The sequence below is a fragment of the Crocodylus siamensis genome, chromosome 5 (assembly GCF_052110815.1).
Source record: "Crocodylus siamensis isolate JL-2025a chromosome 5, ASM5211081v1, whole genome shotgun sequence".
NCBI classification, from domain to species: domain Eukaryota; kingdom Metazoa; phylum Chordata; order Crocodylia; family Crocodylidae; genus Crocodylus; species Crocodylus siamensis.
Genome location: NC_143399.1, coordinates 75,320,406 through 75,341,443, shown reverse-complemented (window position 1 = coordinate 75,341,443; position 21,038 = coordinate 75,320,406). Strand labels below are relative to the sequence as shown.

Sequence of the window (21,038 nt, the reverse complement as noted above, 5' to 3'; positions counted from 1 at the left end):
TCCCCGCGCCGCGCCCTCTCCGGGCCTCGCCCTCTCTGGGGCCTGTACCGCGCTCTCCGCGCCGCGCCCTCTCTGGGGCCTGTGTACCGCGCTCTCCGCGCCACGCCCTCTGCGGGCCTCGCCCTCTCTGGGGCCTGTGTACCGCGCTTTCCGCGCTGCGCCCTCTGCGGGCCTCGCCCTCTCTGGAACACTTTGGAGGTAAGGGAGGAGCTGTAGGGGATGGCTAAGATACTCCTGGTCCTGGGCATGACCTAAAATTGCACCCTGCTGGGATTGGTTGGCCTGGTGGGGCTCTCAGTGGTGTGGGAGCCCCCAGGAAATGCCAGGCCAGTGACCGCCCCGGTGAAAGGCGAGTAAGGGTGTCTTAAACCTAGCCCTCACCTTTGGGTGGGTTTGCATAACTCCAGAGGCAGTTGGGGCCAGGCAAAGCTGTGGCCACTTGAGCCCTGTGGGGTGCAAGACCCCAAAAGCCCCTGAGGAGGGAGACTTGGGTCCAGGCACGGCTATGACCACCTGAACCCACCAGGGAGGAAGTCCCATGACCCCAAGTGAGGGGGGCAGAGATGAGTAGCCCTGAGTGAAGGGGATGGTGTGGAGCCTCAGTGAAAGGGGAGAAGAACCAGACGGCGGGGACCCAGTAAATTTAAATACACATAGAGTTGCCCCCAGAAGGGGCCAGAGCAAGCTTAGACCTGGTTGTATAATTGGTTGGCCACTACCCTGGTGAGGGTCACAGAAGAGGCCCAAAAAACGGCATGCCTGCCACCAAAGGAATGAACTAGCTAAGCCTATGGCCTAAGGGGCCTGTTCCAAGAGGGTGCAAGGCAGGATGATGCATGAAAGAGATCCTGTGAGAGGGTGGAGCATGAGAGGCCCTGGTGAGAGAAGGGTGGTATGAATGTACTGTAACATCTGGATGCCATCTGTGAGGCATGGGCTGTGGTGTAGGGGAGGTACAGAGCTGCAGATAGCGCCCCCTGGCATTACGGCACAAATGGGCAGCCTCCCACCTTAATTACCATTGTAATTAATTAAGAACAAGGGATGGTAGGAGAGTCAGGTGGGTGGTGTGCCAAAAGGAAGTGGGGAACCTAGCACTTTGACTAGATGTGGAGTCCCACTTTGCCACCCCAGATTAGACTAGCCTGCAAAGACTGAATCAATTCAGGCTTCTTTTCAATGTCTGTCCCTCGCCAAGGAGGCAATGTAGTTGCCTTGGTGGCTCTGAGTGACTGCTTTGCTTAGCTCCACTGTCTTTGATGTGCCTGCTTAATCAAGCTCTAAGCATACTAAATACTGGAAATGAGGCTGTGTAGCTGAGCTTATTGGCACTGGAATAGACATGCTGAGAACAGAAAACTCAGAGGCAATGTATGCTTGCTTGGTGGTTCTCCAAAAGAAGTACTTTGCCTCCATTTTCTTAATTGGCATATTTAAAGTAGGAATGAGTAGGTTGGACATCCATCATCAGGGTGCTCTGGGGTATAGCACAGAGGAAGCATATACATGCACTTTGTTACGTTAATTCCTTTTCTGTGTGTGGTGAGGGGAAGTACCCATTAAAAATTAATGCAATTAATGAGACCTGGCAGCTTGTCTGCATCTAAAAAGGCAATTTAAGCCATTCAAACTGGTTTAGCTAAACTAGTGCAAAATTCACTGTGGACAATTTTACTTGAAACCTGCCCTATTTATGTACCAGTGGGCATATCTACATGTGCATATTAATGTGCAACAATAAACTCTTACGCTTATCACACTGGAGTTTATTGCTCCAATGCAGCATATTTGCATGTGTACCTGGGATTGATGTTGAGCCGAGTTGGAGCATCCCTGGCTGGCAAGAGGTCTGGGGGATCAGCCTGCTAGCCCGGAGTTGTTCTGACCCAGGTCAGTGTGCTCAGTGTGGCGGGGGCTGGCTAGGGCACAGGGATGCTTCAGTGTGGGGCTAGTTGGCAGGCAGCCTCCACACTGAAGTGCCCTCGTGCCCTAGCCAGCCAGGTCAGTGTCTAGACGTGTTGCTGCACACACAGAAAAAACTCCACAGCAGGATACTACTTGTATTTACATGTACTAATCTGCTGCTGAGTTTATTATTTTCCTGTGGCTTAATAGGGCCACATGTGTAGACCTGGAACATTTAATGCAGAGCTAATCTGGCAAGTCCACAGTAAACAGTGGGTGTGTCTACATGTGCATTTACTGCTCAGTAACTGATTTTTAGACCGCCATCTACACGTGTAGGCATTACAGCATACTAATGGTGTGCCTGCTCCAATTTGGGAGTACAGTTACTTCCAAGTCAGCCCACACACACAGTGTTACTGTGCAGTAAGGTGTCTATGTGTGCCTTACTGCGCAGTAATTAAGTGGGCATAAGTCGCTATAGTTACTGTGCAGTATGGGCGTGCATGTGTAGATGCACACCCATACTGAGCAATAACTTTTGGTTATTGTACGGTAACTGTGCACATGTAGACACACCCAATGGGTAGAAATTGGGAACTGAGTATCCTAAATTCATTAACCTTCACACTGGTCCCTTTGAATCAGGAAATTGCTATTATATATATTTTATGGTGAATAAAAGAGGGAGTGATGGGTGAATGAGGCACAGGTACACTAAGGACAGATCCTATTTCACTTTATGTGCCCAAATGGCATTTGCCAAGCCATATACTTGCTGGTTTTGGCACATACACAGAGTTTGCGATTCTTTTCCATATAAATACTGACCATGTGTAGTATGCTGCATGCTATCTGGATAAATACATGGCTCCATATGCATGTACCTAGATGAGCAAAAGTCATAGAAATGTTACAGAGATGCAGGTTCCAACTCTTCTTGGTAAGGGAGAAGGCATAGGATTTGCATCACTTGCATCCTGGCCAATTGTCCTAACCACTCAGAAGCTCTTGGGCTAAAAGATAGGGCTGTACCCCTCTTTCTTCTTCTGTCATTTGAACAGGTAAACTGAGGGAGGGTGCTGCCCTAAGTGCCCTGGCAAATTTTTCAGGAGTGTAGGTTGTAGCCATGTTGGTCTAAGGAGATAAGCAGACAATGTTCTTTGGGCAAAACTGATAGCTTTTGTTAGACCAACCCAATCTGCAAACACTTCCTCAGCCTGACAAAAAGACTCTTTGTAGCCAAAACTTCCTAAGAAGAATTTATCCAACTATTTGAGTTAGTCTAATAAAAGATACTGGATTTACCCAAAGAAACTTCTCTGCTTCTTGCAAATCTTGTGTGTGGAATTAGTGGAGTCAAAGCCTGAATCCCTTGATAGTGCCCTAACCACTGGGACACACTTTCATTCGCTACCATGTGAAGGTGAGCAAATTCTGTGCAAGCCAATTTTTAAACTAACAAAATGACTTGAAGTGATCTTATTGGAACAGTCTACCATTGAATGTAAACAAATCCTTTAACATTGGGTGACTTTGGTATTTCACTGATGGGCAGAAGAATACTTGGGGCTCCTTCCTAGATGCAAAGCATATCATACACCTACCTCTTGGTTACGCTTTTTAATCATAGTGTAATTTCTGTCTTTAAATGAATTGTTCCTTTACACTGGTGTTGTGTAAGAGGGCTAAAGTCAACACCTTTACTTTTGTCACAGTAACATGTTTTGTATCATGCATTATAGTATCGTAGTTAGTAGGGTTGGAAGGGACCTGAGCAGATCATCAAGTCCAACCCCCTGCCATGGCAGGAAAGAGTACTGGGGTCAAACGACCCCAGCAAGGTGATTGTCAACCCTTGTCTTAAAGACCCCCAAGGTAGAAGCCAGCACCACTTTGCTTGGAAGTTGGTTCCAGATCCTAGCCGCCCTGACAGTGAAGTAGCGCCTCCTGATGTCTAGCCTGAATCTACCCTCTGCCAGCTTGTGACCATTATTTCTAGTCACTCCTGGGAGTGCTCGGGGGAACAGGGAGTTCCCCAATGCCTGCTGGTCCCCACTGACTCGTTTGTAACAGGCCACTAGATCCCCCCTCAGCCTTCTCTTGTGGAGGCTGAACAGGTTCAGGTCCCTTAGCCTGTCCTCGTAGGGCCTGCCCTGCTGCCCCCTGATCATGCGAGTGGCCCTCCTCTGGATCGTCTCCATATTGTCCACATCCCTCTTGAAGTGTGGCGCCCAGAACGGGATGCAGTATTCTAGCTGCGGCCTGACCAGCGTCGCATAGAGGGGGAGGATCACCTCCTTAAACCTGCTTGAGATGCATCTGTGGATGCCTGACAAGGTGCAGTTGGCCTTCCTGACTGCATCCCCACACTGCCGGCCCATGTTCATCTTGGCATCAATGATAACTCCAAGATCCTTTTCTGCCTCTGCACTGATGAGAATGGAGTTCCCCAGCGTGTAGGTATGGTGCTGGTTCTTCCTCCCCAGGTGCAACACCTTTCACTTGTCAGTGTTGAATCCCATCCTATTCTCATCCACCCACCCCTGTAACCTGTCTAGGTCCAATTGTAGCCTATTTCTTCCTTCTAGCATGCCCACATCCCCCCACTTCTTAATGTCATCAGAAATTTGAACAGGGTACTTTTTACCCCTTCGTCCAAGTCACTGATGAAGATGTTGAACAGTGCGAGCCCGAGGACCGAGCCCTGCAGAACCCCACTGCCTACATCCGTCCAGGTTGAAAATGACCCATCCACCACCACTCTCTGGGTGCATGTAGCCCTCCAGCCAGTTGGCGACCCATTTGACTGTGTAGGTGTCAACACCACAGTCCCCCAGTTTTTTAATGAGAATGGGGTGAGAGACAGTGTTGAAGGCCTTCCAAAAGTCCAGGAAGACTATGTCCACTGCTACCCCTGCATCTAAGGATTTGTTGACCTGGTCGTAGAAGGCCACCAGGTTGGTCTGACAGGACCTGCCTTTAATGAACCCATGTTGGTTGCCCCTAAGCATAGTCTCCCCTGCTGGCCCCTCATAGACATGTACCAGGATAATTCTCTCAAAAAGCTTGCCTAGGATGTAGGTAAGACTAAGTGGCCTATAGTTTCCTGGGTCCTTCCTCCCTTTTTTGAAGATGGGAACCACGTTGGCCCTCTTCTAGTCCTCTGGCACCACACCAGAGCACCATGAGTGCTCGTAAAGCCATGCCAGGGGTCCCTCAATGCTAATTCCCTCAGCCCTCTGGGGTGGAGATCTTCCAGACTAGCTGATTTTAAATATGTATAGTCCCTCCAGAAGTTCCCTGACTGGATCCTCACTGACCCTTGGCCTAATTGTGCCTCCCCTGGGGCCTGAGGGGGGCCCAGTGGGGGGGCTGATCTGGTCCCTGCTCAGGAAAATGGAGGCAAAGAAGTCATTAAATAGGTTAGCTTTGTCGTCTGGTGTGATGACCAGATTTCCTAGCGTGTCTTGCAAGGGCCCCACATTACCCGGTACCTTCTTTTTGCTCCCTGTGTATTTAAAAAAGTACTTCTTGTTGTCCTTGATCCAAGTAGCTAGTCCCAATTCCATCTCTGCCTTGGTCTTCCTGACTGCCCCCCTGCATCCCCAAGCATCCATAGTATAGTCCTCCCTGTTGATGGCCCCTCCCTTCCATTGGGTGTACGCCTCCCTTTTAGCTAGGAGACATTCTTGGATGCTTTTGGTGAGCCGTGGGGGCTTTTGCACCCTCCTGCTCCCTTTGATCCATGTTGGGATTACTTCCCTTTGGGCTTGGAGGATCGTCTCCTTAAGGAGCAACCACTCTTCTTGGACAACTGGCTCCCCTCCCCTCCAGGACCTTAGTGCCTCCCAGACTATTCTCCTTAGCTCATTGAAGTCTGCCCTCCTGAAATCTAGGGCTGCTACCTTGCTGTAGGCCTTTGCCACCTTGTGCTGGATGGTGAATTCCAGCAGGTGATGATCACTGTTGCCCAAGTGGTCGAGCACCTGCAGCCCCCTCACCAGGTCATCACTCGTGGCCAGTACCAGGTCCAACAAGGTGTTTCCCCTGGTGGGGCAGTGCACCTCCTGGGTTAGATGGAGTTCCTGCATTTTTGGCTAGGAACCTACGTGATCAGTCAGACCTGGCTGACTGTTCTTCCCAGCAGATGTTTGGAAAGTTCAGCTTACCCATGATGACCACGTCCTTTGACCTAACTACATCCGTGAGCTGACTTAAGAATTCCTGGTCTAGCTCTTCCACTTGGTTGGGTGGTCTGTAGTAGACCCCCACTGTTAAGTGTCTTTCCCCTTGACTGCCTTGTATTCTAATCAAGAGCACTTCAGTGTGCCCTTCCTCTGATTCTGTGCTACTTGATGAGGATGTGTATTCCTCCTTAATGTAGAGCGCCACACCCACACCTTTCCTCCCTGTCCTGTCCCTCCTGTACAGCCTATAGCCCTTGATATTCACTGCCCTGTCATGCGTTGAGTCCCACCATGTTTCAGTGAGCCCCACTATGTCTGGGTTGGTGTCAGCTAGCAGGAGGGTAGGTTCCTCCTGCTTGTTTCCCACACTACAAGTGTTTGTGTAGAGGCATTTGAGGTCTCCTGAGGATGTGTGCACTGGCCCCCTAATCTCAGCATTGCCCTGGCCCCTGTTGCTTACCTGGGTATATGTTCTGCTCATCAGTTTAGGCTGGGCTGTACTTGTGGGTGCTTCTTGGTTTAGCGGTCCAAGGCTTCCTCCGCCCTCATCTTCCCCTTCCCCCGTCGAGCCTAGTTTAAAGCCTGCTGGAGGAGATCCGCCAACCTAAAAGAACACACGCTTACCTTTAGGGGAAAGGTGGATCCCATCCCATCCGAACATTAGTTGTTACAAAGATTGAATCAGTCCATAATGTCTACCTTTTTATAGGTAGAATGGCTACCTTTTTTAGAGGAGATAAGAACACTTCGTTCTGTGGGAGTTGTCTCTCAAAATCCAGAATTATGTCCTGTAACAGAAATGAGCAATTTTAAGTCAGGTTACAAATTAGCCCAGAAAGAAGTCATTGTTATTTTCATCATCCCTTGAGCCCTGCACTTTAGTCTCAAGCAGTGAAATAAAGTGAAGGTTTGTTATCTTGCGTTGTGAAAAAATAGCTGAATAGTCTCACACATCACTACTTCAATCAGTTGTAATCCACTCTGTGCGTACACTTTAGTTATCCTCTTTGTCCTTTCTTCTGTAAGGGTTAAATGAGGCAGTTTCCTCTGTAGTTTCTAAATAATTTATGTCTGATTGCACACATTGTATACAATGATGGGCTTAAAATTACACACATTTTGAACTAATTTCTCCAACACAGAGATTGCTCAGATAGACAAAAAAACCAAGGAGAATTCAGTAGTTTCTTGAAGAGAATATGTATGACACCATTTGACACCAATAACATTTATGTGCCCAACATGTAAGGGTGGGGTAGGTTTGTATGTGTCACTTGTAATACTGTTGGCTTGTGTAATTTACCTTATCTTCTATGAATAAATAGAGAAGACTAACAAATTTAAGTCATTTAACCTGAAACTAATCTTGGGCAAAATCCTAGAAAGACTTGTGAGTTAAAGGCTGGAAGCATAATTAGTGCCCATCAACACAGCTTAGTGGAAAACGGGTCTTGTCAAACGTGGTATTTTATGAGGCTTCAACTTTTTATTGATAAAGGTAACTGACAATAGATTCTTGAAAAGCATTTGCTTTAGTGCTAAATAATATTTTGGTAAAACACTGTACAAAAATCAATGTGGCACATATTACATTGATTAAAAACTATCGGGCTGATAGAGCTCAAAATATAAATGGAAAATCATTCATTTGGGATATTTTTGGTGCAGTGCCACCAGGTTATTTCCTTGGTCAGTTTCTACTCAATATTTTTGCTGTCATACAGAAAAAGCCATAAAGTCATTGATGATGTCTTCAGGCAACATAAAAATAGCTGGTAAATAACATGTTTGCTCCACAAGGCAATCGGGATCACATGGGAACATACATTTTAATGCATCTAAATGCAAGGCCCTAAATCCAGAAATATACACCACACTTACAGGATGAAGAAAAATATTTTGTGAAGCAGTGACTCAGAAAAAGATTTGGGGACATGGTGGATAACCAATACAAGCAGTGCCTAGTAGAGTACTGGTGATCCATGGAATAATTACTAAAAAATACTCTTCAACAATTGCTTAGACAGTTTGGGAAAAGGAACAGACATAATGATGAAGGTGCAAAATTTAGAGGTCAGAGGTGAAGTCCATGATTTTTTGTCTCACTCTAGACAGTTAAATAACAATGGGAGTTATTAAATAACGCTTACTGGCTTCATAACAGGCTGAAATGTAAAGGACATGAGCTTGAATATTCAGCTGCCTTAAATGCTAAAGGATAGATCCCAAACTGAACACACGTATACAAGCAGATTGTGAGTTGAGTCGTCTCCTAAGCGAAACAAAACAGACCATGTTCTAGTGCCCTTAAACTGTTAAAATCAAGGGAACTGTTTATGAAGTAGGATAATACTCCACATAATTCAGGATGCCAGAATCTGGACCAGCAGGAATATTTGGTAGCTGGAAGGGAGGGAATACAATAAGTTTATCTATAAACTAAGTGACCCTCACTTTTTTTATAATTACATTTTTTATTTCCCAGAATCTCTTATTACAAGTCAAAGTATGTGGAAAGCATGCTACTTAAGATCTTCAGTGGTTTTTGCACACAGTGACTACCAAAATGAAAGATACACTGTCATTTGTCGTTGGAGTGATTTATACAACAAGGCTAAGTACAGACATTCAAAAAGCCCGACCCAGAATTGATTAAATCTTTGAAGGTTAATCTAACCTGTGTAGATTGAACTGACAAGCAAGTGAATAGACATTCACTTTAGATTCCAGAAATGTAGCTATAGTGGCTCAGGCTAGAAGCAGGGGGTACTAGAGCAGGCCCTCCCTTCCTTTCAGACTGGAGGAAAACACAGCTGAGGGGGGATGTGGCGAGGCTCTGGCAGACTGAGTATGACTGGAGAGGGTTTAAACCCCCACCCTGGCCTACAGGGACCCCAGCTGGGGTCTGCTTGGCTTTCCCCCTCTGCTCATGGCTCAGCATGTCCTGGGACCCTCAGAGTCCTCCTCTTAGCCAAGGGGTAATCTCACTGTGCCTTCCCAGCTGCAAGGGTTAGGATTTCACTTGGGGAAACCCAGGAGTAAAGGCCAGATCAGGGAAAGGGAAGGGAGTGAAAAGGCCCCAAGTCCAGGTAGAGACGCACGCAGAGGTATCATGGTGACAGTGGCTTCATCCTGGATGTGAGTCCCACTGAGCAGAGGGACACAGGCTGGTGGGAGGTGGGAAAGGCTTTGATTGCGTCCATGCTAGCCCAGGGCAGAGCTGAGCCAAGCCGAGTATGCAGCTGGGGGAGCAGCTTCTGCCCTGTGGTCTGCTCTACCCACTGGGGAGTGGTGCTTGGACTGGCCCTGCAGCAGTGTGCATGGTGCAGCCTCATCCCATCTGCCCCAGGTGCTACTACTTGCATCCCCTGGGCTGCTGGGTGGTGAACTGGGTGTGCCCTGCTTGCTCTTCTCCTACTTGGCAGTAGTGGTACAGCACAGCCCTGTGTACCAGGCACCAGGTGCAGGGTGCTACCCCTCTGGTGTCCCTGCCACTGCCGGCACCTGCCCACCCGGCAGGCGAACAGTTTGGTGGTGCGGGCGGTGCTTATCAGCCAGAGTGGGCCCTGCTAATGGCAGCAGTGGTGGTGGCAGGGAAGCCATAGGGTTAGCATCCCATGCCTGGCACCTGTCACAAATGGCCATGCTATGCCGCCACTACCGAGAGGTGAGGCAGGGGGATCTAATCCTCCTCTGCCTGAGCCTGCTGTCCCATGCCCCCACCCTTTATCCTCCAGTCAGAAAAAGTCTGACAGGGGCTTCTTTGCCTCCGCCAGGTAGACCAGGCTGTGTTCCCAGCACACCCACACCCTTGTCAGCCAGCCATCACTGCTTCAGCTACAGAGCAGAGGGGTGGGGCCAACCCTGCTCTGCTCCAGCAAATAGCATAGCCCATCTCAGGCCTGCAAAGCATACTGGGATTTAACTTCAACCGGGAGGGGATGTAGGACAGAAGTTCAATAAACTGGGTTGACCTAAATCGGTTAAATCTGATACTACATTTAAACAGTTTTATCTTAATCTAATTTCAGCCATTTTGAAACTGGTTTATGTGCTCTGAACGTCTGTTCTGTTACAGGTTTAAACCAGTTTCTGATCACTTAAACCAGTTTATGTGTAACTTCTGTCCCTAGCCTAATAAACATAGCAAAGGCATTTGCAGGGTGATTTGGAGATGGGCCTTTGAGTGCTCCCAGTAGATGAAGGCAAGAGGTCTATGACCACAGAGTGCCATATCTATTACTTGTCTGCACATGATGGTAAAATGTACAACCCTTTCCTGAGTCTCTGAATATCTGTCTGAGACTTGCAAAGCTCAGTATGCTTTGAGGCTTATTGTATATCTGGCTTCATAGCTTCACCTTTATTGTATAAAAATGTGATGACATTTTTTTTTACTCTGATTATCTGAATGGTTTTGAAGTGAAATTATAAGGGTGCTTCTAAATTATTTGACTTTGTGCTTTTGTGGCATGTGAAGAAGGCATGGCAAGAACCCACTTTACTGAGCAAGAAAACTTGCCAGGCAGATATGCTGTGCAGTAGGAATAAATGGAATAGGTCATTATTGTTAGGATCTCCTGTGTCATCAGGGGAAGTTGGATTGGGTTAGCAAGGGAAAGACAACTCTGAGACTTCAAGAAAAGAGATGAAAGGAGAGAATGCTTAAGTGTCTGGGCCTTAATTTCCCTTCTGTCCTGTCCAGAACACTGATGGATAGCATGTCAGGATAGTGGAGGAACTAGAAGTGTTTCTTTGTGTTGTCTTGTGACCGTTGGCCAGGCTTGGAGAAAGAGTCTGACAGGGGGAAGAATACATTGGTTTGTCTTCTGCATCCCTTACCTTCCTCTTTCATCCTGACCTGGGCTATTCTGTGTTATGGGTGTCCTGCCCTCTTCGGGCTATAATGGAAGTTGGCGTTTAGACTGAGTCTGAACCCTTCCCAGCTTCTGGGCTTGGAAAGGAATTTTTCATCACAGCAGCACAGACAGGGTACATTTCACCTTCCCTGCAGCAGCCTCTCTGGCAGGCCCAGTTTTAGGTTAATGAGGATCAAGGGTAGGTTTTAAAAGGGATGTTTGTGTTCTCTTTGCCTCTTACGGCTTGTATTCACTATGGGTGGATAGGTCCAGAGAACCTAATGCCTTGGGGAAGAAGGCATGTGTTTGTAGATGAGGTAGCCTCCATGTATGTACCCTCACTTTTCCTTGTGTTAGAAAGGTGAGAAGATTGAGAGGTGAGTTGAATTCTTAGCATTAAGAAATATCCCAATCCTATATGTTGGTTTGTTTAGAGTGCAGACCATTTTATACTATCCTTGGCTCAATAAAATGCTTGACAGTTTGGGGGAAGTGTTAAATTCCTCCCATTAAAAGTAATAGGATTGTGGCCTTCCCCTTTAAATCACATCCCTGTATCAGCATTTAATTCTGTGTCCTAATCAATAGGCTTAGTAACAGATCTGTTAAACAGTGAAATAATTTTTGACACATTGTTGTAAACCAATGGTTCTCAACCTTTTTAGGCATTACTTGCAAAATTTTTCAGCATTCAACTGCACCCTATTAAGAAACTAATATGAATATATTACAACTATATATTACAAAATTATATTAAAAAATTAGATGAATATATGGAATATTATAAACATTAAAATTTTTAAAAATTGCTTAGGGTACAGTCCATCCCATCTTCCAGGTTGTTAATGAATATACTGAACAAAACTGGCTGTAGGACTGACTCCTGCGGCACTCCACTTGATACCTGCTGTTAATTAGACGCTGAAGCATTGATCACCACCCACTGAGCCCAAAGATCCAGCCAGCTTTCTATCCACCTTACAGTCCATTCATACTTCCTCAGCTTGCTTGCAAGAATGTTGTGGGAGACCATATCAAAAGCCTTGCTAAAGTCCAGATAGACAAAGTTTTTTGAGTAAATCTGATATCTTTTATTAGACCAACTTGTAAAAATTCTTCTTTGCAAGCTTCTAAGTATACCTTGCTAAAGTCAGGCTATATCACATCCACTGCTTTTCCTGCATTGACAGAGTCATTTATCTCAACATAGAAAACAATCAGGTTGATCTGGCATAACTTGCCCTTGGTGAATCCACGCTGACTGTTCCTGATCACTTTCTTCTACTCCAAGTGCTTAGAAATTGATTATTTGAGGACCTGCTCTGTGTTTTTTCCAGGGACCTGCTCCATGTTTTTTTGAGGTTGACTGGTCTGTAGTTCCTTGGATCCTCCTTCTTCTGTTTGTTAAATACAGGCATTATATTTGCCCATTTCCAGTAGTCTGGGACCTTGCCCAATTGCCATGAGTTTTCAAAGATGATGGCCAGTGGCTCTGCAGTCACATCAGCTAACTCCCTTAGCACCCTTGAATTCATTGCATATGGGTCCATGGACTTGTACATGTCTAGCTTTTCTGAATAGTCTGTAACTGTTCTTTCACTGCTGAGGGCTCCTCTCAAAACTACTCTCTGGTGCAGTAGTCTGAGAACTGCCCTTGCCTGTGAAGACTGAGGGGAAAAAAAAGGCACTGAGCACTTTAGCCTTTTCCTCATCATCTGTTATAGGTTGCCTCCCCCATTCAGTAAGGGACCCATACTTTCCCTGACATTTGTCTTGTTGATAACATACTTGTAGAAATCCTTCATGTCTCCCTTCATGTCTCTTGCTAGCTGCAACTCCAACTGTACTTTGGCCTTCCTGATTTTCATCCTTGCATGCCTGAGCAATATTCTTATACTCCTCCCTAGTTATCTGTCCAAGCTTCCATATTTGTAAGCTTCCTTTTTGTATTAAAGCTCATTGAAGAGTCCTTTGCTAAGCCAAGCTAGTCACCTGCTGTATTTGCTATTCATCCTGCACATCAGGATGGATTTTTCCTGCGCTCTCAATAAGGCTTTATTAAAATACAACAAACTTTCCTGGACTCCTTTCCCCCACTCACACTGGCTGCCCATGAGTTCCTTGAGCAAGGAACTCTTTTTCTGAAGTCCAGGTTCCATACTCTGCTACTCGCCTTTATTCCTTTTTCTAAGGTTCCTGAACTCTATCATCTCAGATATGTGGGGACCCGGAGGAAAAGCAAGGGCAATGTTGGACCCCTGCTAAACCAGATGGGGCAACTGACAACTGACGCCCAGGAAAAAGCCAACCTATTAAATAGGTACTTTGCGTCAGTCTTTCATCAGTCCCATGGGATGCCCATGCCTGCTATGGGACAGGGAGATCCGGGTGATGGGGATCCCCTACCCTCCATAAATGCTGACCTCGTGAAGGAACACCTTGAGAAGCTGGATACCTTCAAGTCAGCCGGCCCTGACAATCTGCACCCCAGGGTACTCAAGGAGCTGGTGAGCGTCATAGCCCAGCCCCTGGCACGGATCTTTGAAAACTCCTGGCACTCTGGTGTAGTGCCCGAAGACTGGAAGAAGGCCAATGTGGTGCCGATCTTCAAGAAAGGGAGGAGAGTGGATCCGGCTAACTACAGGCCCATTAGCCTGACTTCTATCCTGGGGAAGATCTTGGAAAAGTTTATTAAGGAGGCCATCCTTGAGGGACTGGCCCAGGCTAACATTCTAAGGGATAGCCAGCACGCGTTTGTTGCAGGTAGGTCTTGTTTGACCAATCTCATTTCCTTCTATGACCAGGTGACCTATCACCTGGACAAGGGAGAAGAGATTGATGTCATATATCTTGACTTCAAAAAAGCTTTTGATCTGGTATCCCATGATCACCTCTTGGCCAAACTGGCCAGTTGTGGCCTTGGCTCCACCACGATCCGCTGGCTGGGAAATTGGCTTTGTGGTCGGACCCAGAGGGTTGTAATTGATGGCAGTCACTCATTGTGGTGCCCTGTGACCAGTGGGGTCCCTCAAGGCTCTGTCCTTGGTCCCATACTGTTCAACATCGTCATTAATGATGTGGACATTGGAGTCAGGAGTGGACTGGCCAAGTTCGCCGATGACACCAAACTTTGGGGCAAAGCATCCACGCCAGAAGATAGGCGGGTGATCCAGGCTGACCTGGACAAGCTCAGCAAATGGGCAGACGAGAACCTGATGGTGTTTAACACTGAAAAATGCAAGGTTCTCCACCTTGGGAGGAAAAACCTGCAGCTTCCTTATAGGCTCGGCAGTGCTATGTTGCATAGCACTACAGAAGAAAGAGACTTGGGGGTCATCATTGACCACAAGATGAACATGAGCCTGCAATGCGATGCTGCAGCTAGTAAAGCTACCAAAACACTGGCTTGCATCCATAGATGCTTCTCGAGCAAATCCCGGGACGTCATTCCCCCCTTGTACTCGGCCTTGGTGAGGCCGCAGCTGAGTACTGCGTCCAGTTTTGGGCTCCACAATTCAAAAAGGATGTGGAGAAGCTTGAGAGAGTCCAGAGGAGAGCCATGTGCATAATCAGAGGTCAGGAAAACAGATCTTACGATGACAGGCTGAGCGCCATGGGACTCTTTAGCCTGGAAAAGCGCAGGCTCAGGGGTGATCTGATGGCCACCTATAAGTTTATCAGAGGTGACCACCAGTATCTGGGGGAACGTTTGTTCACCAGAGCGCCCCAAGGGATGACAAGGTCGAACGGTCACAAACTCCTGCAAGACCGTTTCAGGCTGGACATAAGGAAGAATTTCTTTACTGTCTGAGCCCCCAAGGTCTGGAACAGTCTGCCAGCGGAGGTGGTTCAAGCACCTACATTGAACACCTTCAAGAGTAAATTGGATGCTTATCTTGCTGGGATCCTATGACCCCAGCTGACTTCCTGCCCTTTGGGCAGGGGGCTGGACTCGATGATCTCCCGAGGTCCCTTCCAGCCCTAATGTCTATGAAATCTATGAAATCTCATGATCACTGCTTCCTAAGTTGCCATCCACTTCTACACCCCCCCACCAATTCTTCCCGGTTTGTGAGCAGCAGGGCAAGAAGAACACTTACGCTAGGAAGTTGTTTCCAGTGTTCTCCAAAAACTTCCTAATGTGCCTGTGCACTACTGCATTGCCCTCCCGGCAGATGTCAGGGTGTTTTGAAGTCCCCCATGAGAACCAGGGGCTGTGACCTGGAAACTTCTGCTAGTTGTCTGAAGAAAGCTTCATCTACCTTATCCTCCTAATCTGGTGATCTATAGCAGATACACACCACGACATCACCCTTGTTGCTCTCCCCTGTAACCTTATCCCAGAGACTTTCAACAGGCCTATCTCCAATTTCATACTAGAACTCTGAGGAATCATACAGCTCTTTTATATACAGCTCAACTCTTTCTCTTCTCCCCTGCCTGTTCTTCCTGAACAGCTTGTACCCACCCATGACAGTGCTCCAAGATGCGAGCTACTACACACATTTCTTCCACAAATATAATAGTTACCAGGCTGCTTACTATTCAGGAGTGACCCAAATGAGCATCTAGAATGTTTACTAACTTAAGCCTCTTATCCAAAACCAACCAAAATCAATTTTTTTTTGTTTATGTGGGCGTTTAATCAGGCCCTTGAAACCTGAAAAAGCTTCCTCTGAAGTCATCACCACAATTCTTATTGACTTCAGTAGAGCTGGTGTGTTATCAGGAGTGCAAGCTCTTCTCAAAGAGGGGAGAATTTATGTATATATCCTCCTTGACCACAGGAAAAGAGCATAACATTTACTGTAATTTTCAAGCTGCAAGATGTTTGTTGATGTTCCAAGAGGCTTTTCATATTGAACATTTAAACAAAAAGCACGTTTGGGTTTTTATCCATTTGAAATCAATACATCTTGTCTAGTTTTTGTCACTAGCTGAAATTTAATTATCTACAAGCAAGCCAAATTGATTACCCAATACAAGCATTTTATAGCTTTGAAGAGAAATGACTAAACCTTTAGATTTGACTAGTGTAGATATTATGTGCTGGTGGCTAAAAGTTAATATAACAGCAGTGTATCACTGCTTTCCAATTAAAAACACTACTTTTTATAACACGGATTGCATATTCTATACAGCTGTCACTTAGAAATATAGTCTGTCGTAAGTATGAAAATGACTGTTAATTTTGTTTTGATCTTCTCTCCTTGGTTCTCAGCTATTAAATGGTACATGTTTATGAAGTATTCTTTGGATTTCCAGTGTGTTGCAGAGGAAAATGCACTCTTAGGCTAAGGGCAGATGTTTGTGGGGCTTAGGGGGAATTTTTTAATGCGATATAATGGAAACTGGATCTAACGTAGTTTGCCAGGTGTGAATCTTACGCTTAGACCCAGTCTCAGTGCTCAGAAATCAATCTAAACCTGTAACAGTACAGAAGTTCCATGTACATAGAATGGTCTAAAAATGCCAGAGCCTGGTCTAAGGTAGACCTGGCTCAATGTGCACTCAAACTAAATCAATCTAGGTTAGATCAGTGAATCAAACTCCAGTAGTTACCTGCGCAGCCCCAGGACTAGGAAAGCCCAGCTGTTGCTCCCAGTCCCTGGGCTACATTTTTTTCCTACCCACCCCTCTGGCACCAGGATCTTTTTAGCCCCCCTCCCCCACATAAATCCTCCATAAACCCCTCATCCCCCAAGCTGTACCCAGTGTTGGTTTTATCAGCATTCGCAGATGCTGGGAGCTAAGGAAGTAAGTCCTAATGGGGGGAGGGGGAGGGGCGTGATGGGGGTTTAATTTTGCTGGGGAAGTTCAGAGAGCTAAAAATAGTCCATGGACCCCACTGGCCCCCTGATCCTGTCTGCTGCACTGATGATTTCTGTTACTCTCATGGATGCTGCTGGCACCCCGACCCCTCCCTTGGATGCTGACTACACCCATGATCCCCCCAGTCCCTCCTGCAGATGCTGACTTCCCCCATCCCCCTGATGATTTCTGCATATCCTGCCTCCTCTGACACCACCCCCTCCCCCCCGCTATCTGCCCATCCTGTCTTACCTTAGATCAGGTTGCCATTTTTAACATGATCTAACCTCCCCCTAACCTCCCAAATGTCTGTACTTAGTCCTATAGTTCAACTTCCTTATGTTAAGTCTTTATTTTGTAGTGAGGGTGACAGTGGAGCAAAGCAATTAAGACTGTACCTAGGTACAGAAGGATCTCCTCTTGCAGAAGTTAAGTGTAGTGGTATGTGTTAATCTATATAGTGACAGCTTTGATTCAAATTCTACTGAGGTTGATAGAAGTCCTTCAACTGACTAGGAAAATTAACAGCTGTTTTCTCCAGGAGCGCCCCATTACCCCCACTCCCCTTCTACTCCTTTGTGTGTATTTTTTCAGAATTAATTTGAGGAAAAAGGGCACTCTAAGGTAAGCATTGAACCTTTTCCAAGGATAGTGAATAATCAACAGCTAAAATGCAACTGTAGCAAGCTGTGTGATATTCCAGAGGGAAACAGGATCCAAAGAAAAAGAAAGAACTACTCCTGGTCAAATAACAGATGTTCTCCCTCAAGGGTAATGATGTAACAGACACTACAGGGGAGGGGAAATCTGAAGGACAGCAGAATGTTTTACTGACAATGTCAGAGGGATGTGTCTAGAGAAGTGTGACAAGAGCTATACCACCACCTTTGATATTGAAAACAAGTAAAAAGTGCCAAGTACAAATCTCCATGTAGGAAGAAAGAAGAGAGCAAGTGCTTTAGTAAACAAAACACAAAAAAAGAGAAGGAAAAAAAAACTTCCACACGGCAAAAAATTGGAGCTTTATTTAGTATGCTTTAAAGAGCATTGCAGAAGCCTGGAACGGACAGTTTTCTCCCCAGATTGTGGCAAAGGAGACAGGAAGTTGCACTTTATTATCTGGAATATATCAACTATTCATGGAGGGCTAACTATGTTATGATGTGCCGTACATTTGCAACCTTGCACAAATTTCCTGTGTGGAGGCTCAGTTGACAATGAGTGTGCCTTTGTGCAATGTAGCTTGCTTTGCTATGTTGCAAATGCATGTTGTAGCTTCTTCCACATTAATTTTCCCCATGCAGACAATGGGGGAAGAATGACTTAGGGGCATTCTTCAAAGTCCTGGGAATCAATGGAAATCTTTGCACTGATTTTTCAGGAACTTCTCTATATGGCTTTTACACGATTAGTGGACTAGAAAAATTAGCTGAGGTAACTTGCAAAAGCAATGTGGTTTTTTTTTCATTACAGAATATATTTCCATTTGTTTAAATTGATTTTCAAATATATAAAATAGTAATTTAGCAAATTATAAGGTGGGTGCTGAGCTTAGACCTTAACATGAATACCTGCTTTATATTGCCTCTTTTCTTCCTTTTCTAATATCTGTCTTAAGTTAGCAAAGGTCAGGAGGTCAAGTGTTGTGCTTTGACACACGGTTCTTGTTAGTAAGAAGTCACTGGTAGCCATGTGTCTCTGAAGACATAAAATATTGCTTTGGGTTTATGCATCTTTAAACTAGATCCTTTTCCTGTAGTCATGTACGCAGTAAAAATTTCCATCAGCTGCAACAGCCGTTTGCAGACCAAATATTGTAATGTTCTTCTACCAGGTTTCTAGCAAGATGTCTGCTGCTTTATATAGCAATTAGAGCAGGGCTTCTCAATGCTGCAGCATTTTGGAGTGCCATGAGATCCTTTTAAGGGTGCTGTAGGGTGAAACACAATGTTAGTACTATTAGATTTGCAAATACCAATGCATTTCACAAGATAATCCCAGTGATTTCAAATAGGAGGGATGTGGACAACATGGAGAGGGTCCAGAGGAGGGCCACGCGCATGATCAGGGGGCAGCAGGGCAGGCCCTACGAGGAGAGGCTAAGGGACCTGAACCTGTTCAGCCTCCACAAGAGAAGGCTGAGGGGACATCTAGAGGCCTGTTACAGACTAGTCGGAGGGCACCAGCAGGCATTGGGGGAGTCCCTGTTCCCCTGAGCACTCCCAGGAGTGACAAGAAATAAGTCACAAGCTGGCAGAGGGTAGATTTAGGCTAGGTATCAGGAGGCGCTACTTCACTGTCAGGGCGGCTAGGATCTGGAACCAACTTCCAAGCGAAGTGGTGCTGGCTCCTACCCTAGGGGTCTTTAAGACAAGGCTAGACAAACACCTTGCTGGGGTCGTTTGACCCCAGTACTCTTTCCTGCCACGGCAGGGGGTCGGACTTGATGATCTGCTCAGGTCCCTTCTGACCCTACCAACTATGAAACTATCTTGAAGGACAATCTGAAGAAGTGCAATATTAATATCACTACCTCAGAGACTCAAGCAATGAATCATCCTAAATGGTGCCCTGGTGTATAACAAGGAAAACTTTCCTCGCTATGGAGGCAGATAGATGAAAGAGAAACAAAGGAGAAGAGCTGTGACCCTACAGCACCAGGATCTACTCCTTCCTCCTGAAACTGCTTGCTGCATCTACAATCAAACATGCAGATCTTGGATTGGTTTCCTCAGTCATCAATGGACTCAATGATGACATTCCTATTTGCTGGAAGACATCCTTATATTGAGGGACTGCCAACAATGTTCTCTGGTGACATTTTGGGTTCCAGTTCCCTTTTGGGGAGCATGGGCTTTCAGCTGTTCTCTTATGTCAAATATATGGGGCATGAAAATATATCTTAAAGAGTGACTCTGAGGTTTTGAGTTTCATGAGATACCAGGAGATGCTCTCATTTTCTGGAGTCAGTGGAAAGTGAAGGAATTCAGCATCTGTCCTGAAGCACTTTGCACCTTGGAAAAACAATTCCTTAACGATCAGTACCACTCTATACATTGAATTAATTTATCATTTTATGACAATATAGTGTATGATCAATTTATCGTGTGTGTATGTGTATGTGTAGAAATAGATGGATACAAGTCTCTCTCTCTCCCTACCCATGTATATATGTGTGTGTGTGTGTGTGTGTGTGTGTGTGTAATTGATATGCAATATCAGATGTATACAGAAGGTTATTGGCTGAAATATATCAAACTTTGTGAATAGATTAATTCAGTATCTGTAGGGTGAAAGCCTGTTTTCAAATATTTAAGCCAACTTTAATAAAGTTAAATTAATTTAAATTGCATGTAGAGTATGTTTAAAATCAGATACAACAGGGGCCAAAGATCAGCCCTTGTAGAGGGTACATTTCTGCTTGAAGATGCGCTTTTTAGGAGGAGATACCATCTGATACCTCAAAGAGGCAAGCAACTTTTCCTGGAACATCAGCATTACTATAGCAGTGAAAGTTTCCCTTTTAAAATGGCAAAAACTATTACCAAAGAAAAAAGGTCTGAATTTTTTAAACATCAGCAGTCCCACAATAGGGAGAGAGTGTTGATACTGGCAAACATGCTTTTGGCTGCTGTTTATCTGCTTTAGAAAATAGAATGGAAAATAAACCTGAGAGACATCCGCATAAGTTAATTGCTGCCTTTCTATTGCTTATTTAAAGGAATTAAATTTTGTACTGTACAATCTAATGTCCATTTCACAATTTGAGTTCAACAAAATCAAAGATTTTGGCAGGGGGTGTTGGGCTGCATTGTGATTTTTGCTGTTCACTTATACTGGGGGCAAGAGGAAGAAAGGAGCCTTCTTGTTTCTCAGCCCTGGCTGCAAGAGTAAAAGCATTGGCATTATTTACTTCCATAGTGTCCGGGAGTAACAAACTTTGGGCTGTATAGATCCAAATCTGTATTTTACCACTGGTCTTTCTTTCTGGATTAATCTTTTAAAGTCCTATTTGAAGGACCCTATCAGATTTTTAAATGGGGCCCAAATTTTCTAGGTAGAGTCCAGCTTTCTTTAATATTTCATATTTACATATTCCATAGTTAGCCAAAATGGATTTGCCACGGATAGGCACTGAAATAGTAACTTGTTTTATAGTAGCATCAGAACGGCACCCAGTTGAGATTAAGGGCTCACTGTTTTAGTGGTAGACACTGTACATACATACTGAGACGTTCTGGACCTTGAAGACTTGTAATCTATTCATATTTCT

At 45.4% G+C, this 21,038-nt stretch overlaps 1 protein-coding gene across 3 annotated transcripts in view; it reads left to right on the top strand.

Annotated features, from left to right (window-relative positions):
- The window catches only part of MOCOS (molybdenum cofactor sulfurase), a 406,903-nt gene that overhangs the window by 90,101 nt on the left and 295,764 nt on the right, over positions 1-21,038 (top strand). The gene's annotated exons all lie outside the window — the stretch shown is intronic.